Source organism: Hylobates moloch, unplaced genomic scaffold (genome assembly GCF_009828535.3).
Source record: "Hylobates moloch isolate HMO894 unplaced genomic scaffold, HMol_V3 SCAFFOLD_6, whole genome shotgun sequence".
NCBI classification, from domain to species: Eukaryota; Metazoa; Chordata; class Mammalia; order Primates; family Hylobatidae; genus Hylobates; species Hylobates moloch.
Window position 1 is genome coordinate 9,452,530 of NW_026652281.1, and position 16,875 is coordinate 9,469,404.

The 16,875-nt window shown below is 38.2% G+C and overlaps 1 protein-coding gene across 6 annotated transcripts in view; it reads left to right on the plus strand.

Annotated features, from left to right (window-relative positions):
* CDYL2 (chromodomain Y like 2) overlaps nucleotides 1–16,875 on the plus strand; it is a 240,981-nt gene that overhangs the window by 103,886 nt on the left and 120,220 nt on the right. The window lies entirely within an intron of this gene.

Here is a 16,875-nt window from a genome sequence, read left to right on the forward strand (position 1 = left end):
CTGCAGCCTGGCCTTCCTGGGCTCAAGCGATCTTCCAGCCTCAGCCACCCAAGTAGCTGGGAGTACAGGCATGAGCCACCACACCCAGCTAATTTTTAAATTTTTTGTAGAGATGGGGTGTCACTATGTTGCCCAGGATGGTCTCAAACTTCTGGCCTCAAACAATTCTTCGGCTTTGGTCTCCCAGCATGCCGAATTATAGACATGAGCCCCTGTGTCCAGACCTGTCTGCTTTTCCTAATGGTATTCCTGAGATCGTTATATATTTCTTGATTATTTTTACTATTTTACTTCATGCCACTTAATTTTTTTCTATTTTATACACTTTTTTCTTTATTTCTTCTAAAAAGTGGGATACATGTGCAGAACGTGCTTTTCTGAGCAAAATATTATTTTGAACATGGGATATCTTTCAATGAAAAATGAGATTGCTGTCTACCTCTGTCTTGTTTTCTTCTAAGTTTTTATAGTTTGTGTGTGTGTGTGTGTGTGTGTGTGTTTTAGGCGTTCTGACTCTTGGACCCTCTTGGAATTAATTTTCAAAAAACCCCCAAACTCTGATTCCTCTGCTGTGAAGTGGGGGTTTGTTTCTCTCTCCACATTCCTGTATAATTGCCCCAATCCCACTTATGTAATAATTCTGCTATTTGGCACTGATATTTATGCTACTTTGTTTCAGATTTTATCTCCTAATATATGAAGGAATGTTTTCAGCTTGCTTTCTTGCTCAGTTGATTTATTTTTCCTGTCCTAATGCTACACTCACAAGGATAGTGGCTTTATATTCTATTTTAGTATGTTATTGTGGAAGTGCCTTCTCATTATTATTCTTTTTCAAAAATCTCTTGGCTATTTTTGTTTAATTCTCCCAGAGGTACTTGAGGACCATTTTGTAAAGTTCTGAAAATGAACTCATTGGGACTTTGATTGTAAACTGCATTACATTTATCGATCAGTTTGTTGCAAACCAACAGCTTTAATATATGAAGACTTCCCGTCCAGAAACATGGTGCATACAGCTCCATTCATTTCAGTCCTTTAAATATCTCAGTAGAATTTTGTGGTTTATCTTCTTGTAGTTTTCCAATATTTCTCATGAAAGTTAACATTTGCAATTCAGTGTTTTTTTGGTTGTTTTTTGGAATGTGCTCATTTTTCCCCATGATATGTTCCGGTTGGTCATTTTTAAATATAGAAATTGAATTAATTTAAAAAATATTTTTATTGATTTAAAAACGGTATAGATACTTTGTAAATAATGTTCATTGAAAAAAAGCTTTACAGAAGAATTTGGATAGAAATGAAAGACCTTCTTTGTGGCCTCTTCCCCTGCATTCACTCCCTGCCTTAGAGCAAACCATTGTTAATAATTAGGCAATAGCCACAGAAGATTAACAGTGAATTATTCCAGACCTTTATATATTTGCATATGCATATTTTGACATAAATGGGATCATACTGTATATTAAGACATATAGCTCTGTCTCGATCTATGTAACCGTTCTACTTTGATAGAGTCCCTGTTTATTGGTTTTTTCCCTTTAGAATTGGTTTTATGAGGATGGATACTCAAAAGCCAAATGGCTGGTTCAAGGGTTTGTGCTGATTTTTTCCCAGTGGCTTAAGACCGCAGGGGTTTATTTCTCACTCACGCTACCTGTCCAACAGTGTTTGGTGGGATGTTCTGCCCACTGAGTCCCTCAGAGACCCAGACTGCTGCTGAAGGCTTAATTAACTGTTTCTTAGCTGCATCGCGTTGCAACTCATGGCCTGCACTGTTGCTGTGGCAGGGAAGAGAAAAAATAGGAAATTAAACCTTTCTGTTCAGAGGTGATACATTTCTTCTGTTTCCTGCCTACTGGCAAGAGAAAGCTAGCATGATGTGACCCTATGTACTGTGTGTGGGAGGAGGAGGAGAGAAGGTTGTACATTTTAGTTTGCATACATATCTGTTAAATTACCTTCCCTAAAGGGTATATCTATTTACATATGCTAAGAACATATGTAGCTATTCGTATCCCCACATCCTTGACAACGTAGGATGTTAGCAACCTTTTAAAATTTTGCTGATCTTTCTCACTGTTTTAATTTTCATTTCCCTGATTAGTCATGAGCTTGACCCTCTTTTTAATATGTTGATATCCATTTTTGTTTATTTGAATTTGTATTTCTTATTCTGCTTCTTTGCCCATTTTTACTTCTTTTTCTTAATCGACTTTGAAGTTCCGTATATATTCTGGATGTTACTCTTTTGTTGCAAATGTGAATATTTTCTCAGTCCATTGTTTGTCATTTAATTTTATTTTTGATGTCTTTTATGTAATGAAAAATTTTAATTTTAATTTAGTGAAATTTGTCACTCTTTATGGCCATGAGATTTTTGTTTCAGTGACCTTCTCCACTGTAAGTCTTAAAACGCATTTTTTGTATTTGATATGTTCTTAGATTTTTGTTTAACTTTCTAATTTATCTGGAATTTTGCAGAGGCACTGTAACTTCTCCAACTTTGCTCTTTTTAAAAATTGTTTTGGGTATGCTAGTTCTTTTGCTTTTCTACATACATTTCAGCCTTTTAAGAAAAGTTTTTGACACATAATAATTATACATATTTATGGGGTATGGTATGATATTTCGATACATATAGGTAATGTGTAATGATCAAATCAGGGTAATTAGCATATCCATCCCTTCAAACATTTGTCATTTCTTTGTGTTGAGAATAGTAAAAATCCTCTTTTCTAGTTATTTGAAAATACACAATAAAAGTTTTGGACTATATTCACCTTACAGTGCTGTAGAACATTAGAACTTAGTCCTTCTGTTTAGCTGTGATTTTGTATTTGTTAACTAACCTCTCTCCCTATCGTCTGTTCATGCTATTCTTAACAGCCTCTAGTAACTACTATTCTACTCTCTACTTCTATGATCTCAGCTTTTTTAGCTTCCACATATGAGTGAGTGCTAGTGGTATTTGTATTTCTATGCCTGGCTTATTTCACTTAACACAATGTCCAGCAGGCTCGTGCATGTTGCCACAAATGATAGAATCTCATACTTTTTTATGGCTAAACAGTATTGCATTGTATATAAATATGTATATCATATTTTCTTTATCCATTCATCTGTTGATGGACACTTAGGTTTGTTCCATATCTTGACTAATATGAATAGTGCTGCAGTAAACATCAGAGTACAGATATATCTTAGACATTCTGATTTTCTTTCCTTTGGATATATACCCAGTAGTGGGTTATTGAATCATATGATATTAAATTTTTAGTTTTTTTGAGGAACCTCCTTACTATTTTCCATAATATCTTTACTAATTTACATTCCCACCAACAGTTTATAAAGTTCTCTTTTCTCCACATGATTGCCAGCATTTGTTAGTTTTTGTTTTTTTGATAATAGCCATTCTACCTGGGGTGAGATGTTATCTCATTGTGGTTTTGATCTGCATTTTCCTGATGATTAGTGATGCTGAGCATTTTTTCGTATTGTATTAGTTCATTCTCACACTGCTATAAAGAAGTACCTGAGACTTCATAACTTGAAAAGAGTTTTCATTGGTTGATGGTTCTGCAGGCTCTACAGGAAGCAAAGTGGCTTCTGCTTGGGAAGAGGCCTCAGGAAACTTACAATCATGGCAGTGGGTGAAGGGGAAGAAGACACATCTTATATGGCAGGAGCAGAAGTAAGAGAGAGGAGGAGAGATGCTACACACTTTGAAACAACCAGATCTTGTGAGAACTTACTATACAGTACCAAGGGAGCATGGCAGTTTATTCATGAGAACTGTGCCCCCATGATCCAATCACGTCCCCCCAGGCCCCACCTCTAACACTGGGGATTATAATTCAACATGAGATTTGGGCAGGGACACAGATCTAAACCGTATCACATATGCTTATTGGCCATTTGTATATAGTCTTTTGAGAAATGTCTTTTCAGATCATTGGCCTATTTTTTAATTCAGCTGTTTGGTTTTTTGCTCTTGTGTTGAGTTCCTTGTATATTCTGGATATTAATCCCTTGTCAAATGCATAGTTTGCAAATATTTTGTCCTATTCTGCAGGTCATTTGTTCATTCTGTTGATTGTTTCCTTTGCAATATGTACAGAAGCTTTTTAGTTTGACATAATCCTGTCTGTCTATTTTTGCTTTTGTTGCCTGTGCTTTCTAGGTCTTAGCCATGAAATCTTGTGTCTTTTTTTATGCCAGTACTATACTGTTTTGGTTACTATAGATTTTTAGTATATTTTGAAGTCAGGTGGTGTGATGCCTCCAGCTTTGTTTCTTTTGCTCAGGATAACTTTGACTATTTGGGATCTTTTGTGTTTCCATATGAATTTTAGGATTTTTTTTTTCTATTTCTGTGCAGAATGTCATTGGTATTTTGATAGGGATTGTATTGACTTTGCAGATCATTTTGGCTAGTATGGCCATTTTAACAATATTCTTCCAATCCATGAACGTGGGATGTATTTCCATTTTTTCAGTCTCATCTTTAATTTTTTCCACCAATGTTTTATTGTTTTCATTGTAGAGATCTTTCATCTCCTTGGTTAAATTTATTCGTAGGTATTTTTTTTTGTAGCTACTGTAAATGGGATTTCTTTTTCAGCTAGTTTGTTATGATTGTATAGAAATGTGACTTTTTTGTTGATTTTGTATCCTGCCACTTTACTGAATCATCAGTTCTAAGAGGTTTTTGGTGGAGTCTTTAGATTTATATATATATAAGATCATGTTGTCTGCAAACAAGGATAATGTGACTTCCTTGTTTCCAGTTTGGATGCCCCTTATTTCTTTATCTTGTGAAATTTCCCTGGCTAGGACTTCCAATACTATGTTGAGTAAGAGTGGTGAAAGTGTGCGGCACTATTCACAATAGCAAAGACTTGGAACCAACCCAAATGTCCAACAACGATAGACTGGATTCAGAAAATGTGGCACATATACACCATGGAATACTATGCAGCCATAAAAAATGATGAGTTCATGTCCTTTGTAGGGACATGGATGAAAGTGGAAATCATCATTCTCAGTAAACTATCGCAAGGACAGAAAACCAAACACCACATGTTCTCAGTCATAGGTGGGAATTGAACAATGAGAACACATGGACACAGGAAGGGGGAACATCACACTCCGGGGACTGTTGTGGGGTAGGGGGAGGGGAGAGGGATAGCATGAGGAGATATACCTAATGCTAAATGACGAGTTAATGGGTGCAGCAAACCAACATGGCACATGTATACATATGCAACAAACCTGCACATTGTGCACATGTACCCTAAAACTTAAAGTATAATAATAATAAAATAAAATAAAAAGAATGCCAAAAAAAAAAAAAAAAAAAGAAAGTGTGCCTCCTTGTCTTGTTCCAGTTCTTAGAGGAAAAGCTTCCAGCTTTTCCTGATTCAGCGTGATGTTGGCTGTGGGTTTGTCAGATATGGCCTTTATAATGTTGAGGAACGTTCCTTGTATACCTGATTCGTTGAGAGTTTTTAACATGATGAGATGTTGAATTTTATTAAATGCTTTCTCTGTATCCATTGGGATGATTTTATGGTTTTTGTCTTTCATTCTTAATGTGATGTATTACATTTATTTTCTAATGTATGTTGAGCCATATATGAATCACTGGGATAAATCCCACATGATTATGGTGTACTATCTTTTTGATGTGTTGTTGGATTAGTTTGCTTGTATTCTTTGTTGAGGATTTTTGCATCTACATTCATCAGGGATATTGGCCGGTAGTTTTGTTTTTCTTGTTGTGTCCTTGTTTGCTTTTGGTGTCAAGATGACACTGGCCTCATAGAATGAGTTTGGAATAATTCCCTCCCCTTCAGTTTATCATTTTATTTTACTTATTAATTTTTTAAGAAACAAAATATCACTATGTTCTTCAGGCCCGAGTGTAGTGGCTATTCACAGATGCAATCATAGGGTACTGCAGCGTTGAACTCCTGACCTCAAGTGATTCTCTCACTTCCACCTCCAGAGGAGCTGGGTTTCTAAGTGCATGCCACCATGCCTGGGCCCTCCTCTTGAGATTTTTGGAAGACTTGGAGAAGAATTAGTTTTAGAGTCCTTCTTTAAAAGTTTGGTAGAATTCAGCAGTAAAGCCATCCTGTTCTGGGCTTTTCTTTGTTGGGAGGCTTTTTTTTTTTTTTATTACTCTTCCATCTTGTTACTTGTTAATTGGTCTATTCAGGTTTCCTATTTCTATTTTGTATTTCATGTTTAATCTTGGTAGGTATGTGTCCAGGAATGTATTCATTTTGTCTAGGCTTTCCAATTTGTTGGCATATAGTTGTCTGTAATAGTCTCTAAGAATTTTTTGTATTTCGATAATATCAGTTGTAATGTCTTCTTCTTTGTTTCTGATTTTATTTGTGTCTTCTCTATTTTTTACTTAGTCTAGCTAATGGTTTGTTGATTTTATATTTAAAAAAAACTCTATTATTGACCTTTTGTATTTTTTAGTCCCTATTTCTGCCCTCATCTTTATTATTTCTTTTTGTCTGTTAATTTTGAGTTTGGTTTTTTTCTTGCTTTTCTAGTTCCTTGAGATGTATCATTAGGTCATTTGAAATCTTTCTACTTTTTTGATGTAGATGTTTATTGCTATTACCTTCTCTCTTAGTACTGCTTTTCTATATCCCATAGGTTTTGGTATGTTGTGTTTCTGTTTTCATTTGTTTCAATAAATTTTTAAATTCCCTTCTTAATTTCTTCATTGACTTATTGGTTGTTAAGGAACGCATTGCTTAATTTCGATTATTTGTACAGTTTCAAGGTTTTTCTTGTTATTGATTTCTAGTTTTATTTCATTGTGGCCAGAAAAGACAATTGATATGATTTCAATTTTTAAAAAATTTGTAGAGACTTCTTTTGTGGCATAATGTATGGTCTATCCTGGAGAATGCTTCATGTGCTAATGAGAAGAATATGTGTTCTGCAGCAGTTGATTGAAACGTTCTATAAATGTCTGGTAGGTTCATTTGGTCTGTAGTGGAGGTTAAAGCTGGTGTTTGTTGATTTTCTACTTGCATGATCTGTCTAGTGCTGACAGTGGTGTGTTGAAGATCTCAACTATTATTGTACTGAGGTCTGTCCCTCCTTTTAGATCTAATAATATTTGCTTTATATATCTGGATGCTCCTGTGTTGGGTACATACATATTTACAGTTGTAATTTCCTTTTGCTGAATTGATCCCTTTATCATTATATAATGACCTTCTTTATTGCTTTTTACAGTTTTTAAACTTAAGGTCTATTTTATCTGCTATAAATATAACCACTTCTGCTCATTTTTGGTTTCTGTTTGTGTAGTATATCTTTTTCCATCCCTTCACTTTCAATCTGTGTGTGTCTTTACAGGTGAAGTGAATTTCTTATAGGCAGCATGTAGTTGGGTATTGCTTTTTTAGTTCATTCAGTCATTCTATATCTTTTAACTGGGGAATTTAATCCATTTACATTCAGTGTTATTATTGATAGGTGAGGACTTACTCCTGTCGTTTGCTTTGTGGCTGTTTTGTATAGCCTTTTTTCTTTCTTCCTCTTTTGTTATTTATCTTTGGTTTTGTGGTTTTCTATAGTGATAAGTGTTGGGAAACTTTTTCTTGGGCCAGAGTAAATATTTGTGAGTTGAACACTCTGTGTGACAACAACTCACTTCTACTGTTGTATTGTGAAAGCAGCCACAGATATTACACAGATGCATGGACATGGGTGTGTCCCAATAAAACTTTACTTCCAAAAACAAACATCTGGCCAGATTTGGCCCACAGACCATAATTGGCTGACTGCTGATTAATTCACCTGTTTATATCAGATGGACTCTTGAATATTTATTCTTCGGGTTATAATTCTTTGGGATATATATTCTTCGGGTTACTCTTATTATCAGGAGCATGTTGCTTAATTTTGTTCTGTTACTCAGATTGTTCCAGTTTTGGCCATGGGAAGCTCTTTCATTTGGCTCTTTTGATATATCTCCATCATTGTGGGTTCATTTATTTATTTGGAGCACTTTCATATCTTTTAGCACTCTCAGATCTTCTAGGGTCATCTTGTATGTTTTCTGTCCCAGCCCTAGAATTAGGCATTTTCCTAGGGTGCCCTAGTTTTTTTTCACTGGAGAGTGATGTTAAGAAACCATGATCTGTGTTGCTGGATGTGCTCATTGATACTAGGGTGTGACTGCTTCTCGGTCTTCTCAGAGGAAAGGTGTAGGAAATATGTGTGTGCTCTAACTCATGTATACATATATTTATATTTCCATGTTTATATGTGTAAATGTATTAAAGTAAACATGAGTTTATACTGATATCTCTTATTCCAATTCAGTATTCCAGTGTTTACTCTGATCTTCTCCTTTAGCTTTTTTATAGCTTTTTTTTCAGCCAGTGAGAAACCTGGGTTTCATTTCCTATCAATTATTTACATATTTGCTCAAACCTAGTGTATGTGTAAGGTCATTTTTTAATTCTTTGTACCTCTGTGAAAAACAATTTTACCAACTAGAGCAGGGGTTCCTAACCCCCTGGTTATGGACTGGTACCAGACTGTGGCCTGTTAGGAACCAGGCCACACAGCAGGAGGTGAGTGGTGGGTAAGGGAGCATTACCACCTGAGCTTCACCTCCTGTCAGATCAGCAGTGGCGTTAGATTCTCATAGGAGTACGAACACTTCTTGTGAACTGTGCATGCGAGGGATCTGGGTTGCATGTTTCTTATAAGAATCTAACTAATGCCTGATGATCTGAGGTGGAACAGTTTCATCCTAAAAGCATTCCTCCCATCGTGGAAAAATTGTCTTCCGTGAGACTGGTCCTTGGTGCCAAAAAGGTTGGGGACTGCTGAACTAGAGTACAGTATTTGTGTACTTTGTCTTTATTTTGTCCAATTAAAACACGGTTTTCTAAAGTTACTTGGGTCAGCTCCTTTTCCCTGTCTCTTGTATTTAGGTTGTATCATACATCTGTAATATAGTGAGATTCATTTGTCACTGGATGAATTCCATCCTGGGAGCCCCTGACACCTTGGCTGATTTTTTTTAAAAAGTGCATACAGAAAAGGTCACTCTTTTTTTGTGGTCTACAGCTCTGTGGTTTTTGACAAATGTACAGTCATGAATCCACCCCCACAGGACCACGCAGAGCAGTTTAATCACCCAAAGATTATCTTGGGTAGCCGATTTGTAATCATCCCCTCTTCTTCTGGTCCTTGGCACCTGAATGTAAGATTCATTTATGTTGCTGTGTCAAGTCATAGCTTGTTCCTTTTAATTTCTTAGTGGTATTCTGTTATACGGATGAACTTCAGTTTGTTTATCTGTTTTCTTGTTGAAGAATATAGTTGCTTCTAGTTTTTGGAAATGGCGAATTAAGCCGCTGTTAGTATTCACACACAGGACATTTTTTTTGTAAATAATATCTTTGGCCTCATTTCTGCTGTCTTATTTAATGCTTTTTGTCTTTTATGCTTTAATACAATTTCTTTTGCAATATAGACCTTATTTCCATCTTCTCATTTGATGTGAAATGTATATTTCCTCTTTTTATTTCTATGTGTTTTGTGTGTGTCTTCCAAACAACTTTATTGAGGCGTAACTTATATATGATAACACACATTTTCAGTGTAAAAGTGACTTTTGACAGATGTATACCTCACCACGCAAATCCAATTATAGAACATTTCCTTTTCCCCAGAAAGTTTCCTTATGGCCTTTGCAGTCACTCTCACCCCCACCCCGCCATCCACCCCCACACCCGGCAGCTACTGATCTGGCTTCGATCACTATAGATGAGTTTGCCTGGTGTGTAGTCTTCTGAGTCTGGCCCCTTCATTCAGTGTAATGCCTGTGAGTTTCTTCCAAATTGTTGTGTGTATCATTCCTTTTTATTATTGGGTAGTACTTCTCTGCACAGATGTGCTATGGTCTATTTATTCTGTTAAAATACTTACATTTCTCCAGGTTTTGTCTGTGATGAGTAAAAGTGCTCTGATCATTGATCATGTCACTTTATGGGCATGTGTTCTTTCTTGAAAGTAATTGTTTTGTCAATATACACAAACATGTTACTCTAGTGATAAAGGCAGGCATCATTCAGTTAAGCTTTCACTCTTCTTCATGTTTGACCATTTCCTGTACTCATTATCTTAACTTGGCATTTAAAAATCACATTATTATAGTTTTGCTTTCTATTTTCACATTATATATTGCAAGTAATCCTTTGAAAATCATTTAATATTTGCTTTCAATTTGTCATAATTACAATGATTACTTAAGCCTCAACTCCAGATATTTATTTGGTATCGTTGTATAGCATTAATCCTAATATGTATTCCTACTACACCTTCTCCAGTTTTACGTTAAAAATTTAGGTTTAAAATTGTTCTCTGAAGTACCTGTTTGAGTCATGTTTTAAATGGGCAATTCATATTTTGTCCTCTAAGACATGAGATATCTTCCTCCCTCCTTCTCATCTGAAGGACCACTTGGGCTATAGAATTCTTGAGTTCAGCATATTTATTGCTTCAACAGGTGTTCTGGAACGTAATGTTCTGAAGTTGGCCTGATTTTTGGATGGGGGAGGGCTGGGGGATGAGGCAGATAATTCAATTTTTTGAAATGAAGAAGGTTTGCATGGGTAGAAATAAAGTTGATCTATTCTCAAACTCTCCTTACCCCATCACTGACATCTTCTTTTGACCTGCAGACTTAGGACATAGATTTCTTCTATTATGACTTGATTAGTGTTTCCGTCCTGTCTTAATTTTTTTCTCTTTGTTGGACTTAGATTGGGTGGATCTCTATTAACTCTTCTAGGTATCTATTCTCATTTTCCTTAGTGCTTTCTTTAAAATTTCTGTGTCCTTTTCTCCTGCTCTCTTGGACAGTTTTTCGAGTATGTTGTCTATCTCGCTGGTGTGATTTCCTGCGTGTTGTGTCTGTCCTTTCCTGGTTCCAGCGGGAATTTTATTCCCTTGCTTGCATTTTCTCTTTGATTCCTTTACATCCTTTCTTATGTAAGTGAATCGTTTTTTCATTTCAGCTTCTTTCTCAACCTGTTGGTTTCATTTCATTGTGTATCTCTTCTTCTCTGTCTTTTAAAAACATAGGTCATATTTTCTGTAGTATTGGAAGACACACCACAAATACTATTCAAAAATATACAGTAGTACTCATAACGTTTTAGTTATGATCATGTTCTTATGTTTTAAAAATGTGTATGAGCATGTTGTGTGGTGATGCTGCTATTACTAATTTTCTGTAAGGCCTCTCTAGGCGTAGTATTTTCCAGCAGAATGGATGTGGAAATTCCTGTTGGTCTGTCTCACCACATGGATGCCACAGAGTCCCCCAGTCAGACCCTTGCCCAGAATCTAGCTTGGTTTACATGGCTCTGAGCCAAACTTCTTGGTCTGACAGCCATTTCCCTTGTGTGGTTTTCTGCACTGGGTGGGAAAAACCTGCTGTTTTTATTGCCTTCTTCTCTGGCTAGATTATCTGAAGCAATCTAAGTCTTCTGGACTTTAAATAGCCCATGCCAAGTTGTTCCCAGAACTTGCCCTCTTTATCCTTCCCGAGGACTTCATACCCCAAGTTGTAACCATGCGGTGCCTTTGCCCTTCTGCCCCCAAGGGAGTTGTCTCAGGCTATTGAAAGGATGCAGAAAGAAAGGTCCTCAGGGGTGTGGGGTTTGAGATACAGAGTTAAGGAATGAGCTGTTTCTGACCAGGGATGGCTGCTCTGGTGTATGGATGGGCAGAGGCTGTAGGTGTGGATGTGTTCTTTCCCTGTTCTTTTTTTTGGCCTTGCTTTTTGCTTCCAGAGATCGAGACATGTAGTAGTAAACCCAAAATTTCTCAATCCACTGCCATCTGTTGGGAAGATATCCCTTCAGCAGTCTGCAAAATCTTTGATTGTAATCCTGGGTTCCAGAGCGATTGTAATTTTTTACATTGTGCTGGTTTGGTGGGAATCTTGGGTGGTGAATATGACTGGTGATGAGTCAGTTTCCGTTTGGACCAGGGAAGAATTGAAGCAGAGGGAGAGGAGGCCCCGTGGCTGGCATGACGGGGGCTCTAGGAGAGGCCAGCGCAAGAGGCTAATCCGAAGTGATGGAAGGATGCTTCAGGACTTCAAGGAAATTGGCAGGAGTTGAGGGGAAGAGCCTGAAACTGCAGATAGGCTGCCAGCCTTGGTCAGGCTGGGCCCACTGCACCATGAGAGGTGTGTGTAATGTGGTCGCCAAGAGCATGGGATTTGGAGCCAAGATGCATTAGACCAAGTCTTAGTTCTCCTGTGCTTACCAAAGTCCATAACTTCTGGGTGCCTCAGTTTTATCCTCTATATAAAAAATAGGAAAATAAAATTACTTACCTTGCTGGGTTATTTTGGAGAGTTAATGTATAGGGATCAAGTGCAGCAGCGGCTGGCCCTTAGTCATGCCAAATCAATGTTAGGTGGTAGTGATGGTATGTTATCAGCCTGCTAGTGGAAAGGCTGAGGATGAGGGGGTGGTCTCCCTTGCTTGGAAGGCCCTCACTGCTCCAGTCCTTCTCATCTCTACAGGCTGAGTTTGCTCTCAGTTTAAATTGTCCTTTCTGGAGGAGCCTTCGTGACTGTTCTGTTTGAAATAGGTCCGTTCCCGCTGTCGTTGTTTCTCACAGCACCTTCTTCTTTGCCATTAGAGTACGTGTCCTTGGCTGGAGTGCAGTGGTGCGATCTTGGCTCACTGTAACCTCCGCCTCCCGGGTTCAAGTGATTCTCTTGTCTCAGCCTCTGAAGTAGCTGGGATTACAGGCACCATGCCCAGCTAATTTTGTATAATTAGTAGAGATGGGGTTTTCTCATGTTGGCCAGGCTGGCCTTGAACTCCTGACCTCAGGTGATCCACCCACCTCAGCCTCCCAAAGTGCTGGGATTACAAGGGAAAGTCACCGTGCCCGGCCCAAAGTACTTTTTGTAATTTGTTGCTACGTATTATGTTGTGCTCCTTCTTTTAAGGACTGTGTTTCCCACTAGCCTGTGAGCCATGATGGCGGTCTGCAAGGTTTCTTGTTGCACACTGGTGCCTTGCGTATCAGTGATCCTTGAAGAGTTATTGCATGCGTCACTTCCGTGCAACCGTTTCCTTCCTCAGTATCCGTTCCTCTTGTTGCTGTTCCAGTGGTTCGTGCTTTGCTTGGCCCTGCCCTATTCTAATAGCTTCTCACTGGCAAGATGTGGCTAGGAACTCAGGCTGTTGGAGTCAGATGAGTTTGGGTCCAAATCTTGGTTAACCAGCTACTGACTGTGTGATCAAGGGAAAGTTACCTACCTTCTCTGAGCCTCGGTTTCCTCCCCTGTCAAATGAGAATGATGTCCAGCTGGAAGGCTGGGCATAAGATGAAATCTAACACCTGAAAGTGATTTACACAGTTCCTGGAACTATGCATGTACCAGTCAAGATGATTGTCATCAGTATTAATCCTACTGAGACAGCCATCCAGGTGGCATCCTGGCACTGGTAATAATTGCATCAGCATTTCCCTGCCCGCCACCTGCAATAGAGCAGAGTCTCACATTAGCTGGGATCATGGAGAGTAAATGTTAATGAATGATTTGATTGAACTCTGAGGAATAGTTCAGCATCTCAGATTGCTTATTTTTGAGAAAAGAAGCTGGTAGGGGTGTGTACACAGGATTTTCTAATATCATTCATTCATTCATTCATATGTGCAAATAAAGGGAAGAGAATTAATTATCGTTTCCATTTGGAAGGACTGAGCTTCAGGTGAAGCAAGTGGCCTGCCTAGGTAGAGTAGGGGCAGAGCATCAAGAGACAGAGCTGCCAGGACCGGGGGTACCAGCTCTCTGTTTTTTGTTTGTTTGTTTGTTTTTGTTTTTGTTTTTTTTTGGGTGTGAGGAGTTATGAGACAGTGCAGGAGGTTTGGGGAAGCTTAAAAAGAAGGGATTTCCCAAACAGAGAATGTTGCAATCATACGCAAAGTCAAGTCCCAAATGACTTGGGCTTTTTTTTTTTTTATCAACTAAACAAATTAGAATTCAAGTTCTGTTTGAGGTGCTCCTGAGAAGAGGAAAAGAGAGTCAGAAACCTACAGAGAGACGTATAGAAGATTAGGTCCCGAGAGATGCTAGAGATCAAAGTATGCTGGGGTATTTGGGAGCCAGCTTTCCCCTGAGTTTTTTGTGGTTATTCCAGTGTTTCAGGAAAAGCAGTGTTTTCTGAACCTACGAAAACCTCGTGTTTGTTTGTTTTTTTAAATTGGGGGTGAAACAATGTATATAAAAGCAGTTTTGTCAACTGAAGTTCATATGTATCAGAGTCATCCATTCATCTTGTAGTGATACTTTTCCTGTATCTTAATTCTTTCAGTTTTTCTTTATTATTATGTATTTTACAGATGGGGACACCAAGGCCAGAGAGGTGGGGTGACATGCCCAAGGTCATCGGATAGAAAGTGACAGAGCCGAATGTCTTCCTCCACGTAGCAGGCTATTAGAGATGGTCCTGTTAATACTGCTCATCATTGGTATTGGGTTAAGTAGAAATTATTGACAAGCCACCCAGTGGCTTTGTGAATGGGACCAGAGGTAGAAGAACTAGCCTTGATGTCCCCCATAAAAAACTACCTATGACTTTGTGATTGAAACCTTCAGTAATTTGGAGGGAGCAAAACTAAGCTCCGCCTCCAGTGTGGCTCCAAATATCCATCTAGACCCTGCACCCTTGCTAACCCTCAGCTTTTCATGTAGCCCAGCTATGCATAGCCACCTTCCATACATGGAAGCACTTATCTAAGTAAGTCTACTCTCTCTTCTTCCCAGGGAGGAGTTGACTGTTTTAAGGGGTCATATTCTGAAAGGTGGAGGAACATTCTGTCTTTAGACACCACTGAGGTTTGTGGTCACAGGAGTCTATGCAAGATTACTGTGGAATGCAAACATACATAGTTGTGTATTTCCCACAACAACCCCAAGAGATAGGTGCTGTTACTTCTGCCTTGCTCTATGAGTCATCTGAGGCCCAAAGAGGTTTTAGTAACTTGCTCAAGAACATATGATAAGAGGCATAGCAAGGGGTTTAAAACAGATCATTTTGTTACAAAGCCCTGTTCTTAAATATTTTACTAATGCCATTTTGATGGCATTTTGATCCATCCATTTATGAACCCACCTCTTGCCCCACCTTTTCATCCATCCCACATCTGTCCATCCATCCATCCATCCATCCATCCATCCATCCATCCATCCATCCATCTGTTCATTTATTTATCTATCTAGTCACCCATATATCTCACCATCCATCTATCCATTTATCCATTCATCCATTCATCCACCCAGCCACCCACCCACCATCCATCCATCTATCCACCCACTCACTCATCCATTGTGTTGGCTATTTGTCCTCCACTTCATCCTGGGGAAGAAATTTCTCCATCCTGGGAAGTGAGCATGTATTTTCTAGAGCTGGAGGCTTCCGTGAGAATACGCCACATCCCTTAGCTCCCAGGAAATATCTGGGCACTGCTGCTGTTCCTAGGTTGGTGTCCTCACAGTTGCTGCTGTTTCAGGCAATGCCAGCTTGCTTACTCTCTTTCCTCCCTCAGTAAAGCTGTAGAGAGTTTCTACCTACAATATTCACAAAATGAGCAAAGCTGCAGGCTCTTCCAGAAATCCTTGGCATTCTGAAGTATTATTACAAAGGAATACTCAGTAACCCCATTCCTTAACCCAAAGGTTGGATATTGGATTAGTTAGACATGATTTTACTTTTTAAAAAATGTTACAGAGTTTGTGTATTACATCTAAAAATTGTCTAATAAATCTAAAAGACCTCTTCACAGGACATTTAATAAGGAAAGAAGGAAACAAATTTTGATAGCCAATTTGCATGGAGATAAATCAATTAAGGAAACAGTTTAAATTGTCTATGAAGAGGCAGTAATATAAAGAGGCAGTATGGTCTCATTATTTGCATATTTATTAAGTGCAAGGCAAAGAAAGTGGTTTAATTATTTTGCATAGCCTCTGTTGTACAAAAGCCATTGATGAGACGATCCCACTTTTCAAAGTTTTTTTACTTTTTAGGATTAAAATTCTAAACATACTAAAATTCAAACACATAAGCATAAACAGCCATATAAATTACCCCATGTATTCATTACCCATCTTCAACAATTATCAAGTATGACTGTACTCACCATTGCTCACCTGTTTGATTTTTCTTTTTGTAAGTTTCAGAGGCTTATTCCTCACTCGACTTAATTTTATTGGGTCAAAATTCCATTCTAGGAAAGCATATTATATTGACATTGAAGTAGAATAAACTTTTGAATATAACTGCTTATTTTTTCATTGAAATTTAGCATTTAGGGGGTATAACATTGGGAATTTTCCACCTTCTTTTAATTGAAAAAGTTTCAAGTCTACAGCAAAGTTGAAAGAATACTAAATGAACCCTCACATACCCTTCAGTTAAATACAACAGTTATTAGCATCGGGACTGGCATTTTCCAAGTATTTCTCCATGGGATTACATAAAGACAGGGGAGGTTTTCTTGCCTTTGAAGACATGTAGACAGTAGCTCATGGCTTTAGAGCCTGACACATAAAGGTTCAAATCCCACCAGTACCGCTTCCGAGCTGTGCATGGTAGGCGAGTTGCCTTATATGCGTTATCTTCATCTATCAAATGGAAAAGTAATAGTGGTGTACACCCATGGGGACATGTGAGGTGCATAGTAGGTACTCAGCAAATGTTACCTATCTCTTTGCCTCCTAGCTGTGCGCAGCTCGGGGAGCTGTGTGGGGAGAACTGGGCATTTTCAATTCAAGTCCTTTTT